The sequence below is a fragment of the Orycteropus afer genome, unplaced genomic scaffold, assembly GCF_000298275.1.
Source record: "Orycteropus afer afer isolate SDZICR_OR568_19922 unplaced genomic scaffold, OryAfe1.0 scaffold00461, whole genome shotgun sequence".
In the NCBI taxonomy this organism is placed as follows: Eukaryota; Metazoa; Chordata; class Mammalia; order Tubulidentata; family Orycteropodidae; genus Orycteropus; species Orycteropus afer.
In genome coordinates, this window is record NW_006922048.1 from 1,125,004 (window position 1) to 1,126,662 (window position 1,659).

At 40.6% G+C, this 1,659-nt stretch overlaps 1 protein-coding gene across 1 annotated transcript in view; it reads right to left on the reverse strand.

The window, feature by feature from the left end:
* Window positions 1-1,659, reverse strand: part of ACSBG2 (acyl-CoA synthetase bubblegum family member 2) — a 119,354-nt gene that overhangs the window by 57,021 nt on the left and 60,674 nt on the right. The window lies entirely within an intron of this gene.

Consider the following 1,659-nt stretch of genomic DNA (forward strand, 5'->3'; position numbering starts at 1 on the left):
GGCCATAGTCTCAGTGGTTCCACCAGGCTCTATCAGACCAGCAAACCTGGTCCCCACCTTTTTTTTTTTTTTTTCTCCAAATGATTTTGAGTTTTGTTCCACATTGTTCTCCCTCTCTATCAAGGATCTCCTACATAGATCCCAGAAGAGGAACTTTCATTGGAGCACCTATCTGCTCTACTTAGCATGACTTAAAGATAGTACAACATGAAAACCCAAAGAGCTTTCAAGATGTACAGAGTAAATCTTGCATAGAAATTTTAAAAAATATTTTCTACATGGCAAAGAGCATCATACACAAAATGAAAAGATAAGCAAAACAGCAAGCTGGAAAAAATATGGACAACATATCTGATAGATAAAGGCCTGCTTTCCTTAATATGTAAAGAGCTCTGAGGAATCAATAATAATAATAATAAAGACCAATAACCCAACGGGGAAATGGTCAAAGAGCATAAACATATAGTTTTCTGGGAAAAAAAAAAAGGGGGGGGGGGAAATGACTTGGAAAATACACTCAGTCTCATCCATGAGAGAAATAAAATAGAAAATAGCATGATGCAATTTTTTCCCACAAGACTGACTAAACTCAAAAAGGTTGATAATACCTAATATTAGTAAGGATGTGGGGAAACAGGCACTCTCATGCATTGTGATAAAAATCGATGCAGAACATCTGTCATAATCAGTCTTAAGATCACAAGGTCTTTAACCCATCTTTGAGGTCTTGGCTACCCTAGATCCTTGCCCCCTCCTTAACTGAACCCTTTATTGTACAAGGGCTTTTATACATGGCAAGGGACAATCACCACTCCTTAAACTTTGATTTTCAATTTGTTAATTCTATGAATCTATTAAAGAACATCTTCCTAAACATTAATGTAATACAAGTGAATAGTTACGTAATGTTTAGAAGAAGGTTATTTAACAAGTTCATGAATTTGACAAATCAAGGTTTCCCAAGCATTTCAACTTTGTTGTTCTTGTTAGCTATCATCAGCTCTGCCCCAGCTCACGGTGACCTCCTCTATGCACAATGGGATGAAACACCGGCCAATCCTGCACTGTCCCCATCATTGGCTGGGATCCACAGGGCTCTCATTGGCTGGCTTTCAGAAGTAGATCACCAGGCCTTTCTTCCTACTCCATTTTAGTCCAGAAGGTCTGCTGAAACCTCTCCAGTACCTTAGGAACACACACACCTCCACTGACAGGGGTGGTAGCTGTGGATGCGGGGCACTGGCTGGGAACCAAACCCAGGTCTCGTGCATGGGAGGGGAGAGTTCTATCAGTGAAGCACCACTGCCACTATTTGAACATCATTGTTGTTGTTAGGTGCTGTTGAGTCAAATTTCAACTCATAGCAACTCCATCTAGAATTGTCTCACAGGTTTTCTTGCCTGTAATCTTTACAGAATCAAATTGCCAGATCTTCTATTATGAACTTGGAGGGTTCAAACTGCCAACTTTTGGGTTAGCAGCCAAGTGCTTGACTACTATGTCACTAGGGCTCCTTATTTGAACATTGTTGTTGTTGTTGTTATGTGCCATCAAGTCATACTTGATTCATAGTGACCCCTCCTTGGGTTTCCAAGGCAGTATCACTATGGAAGTAGATTGCCCAACCTTCCTTCTGAGGAGTGGCTGGTGGGTTTGAAC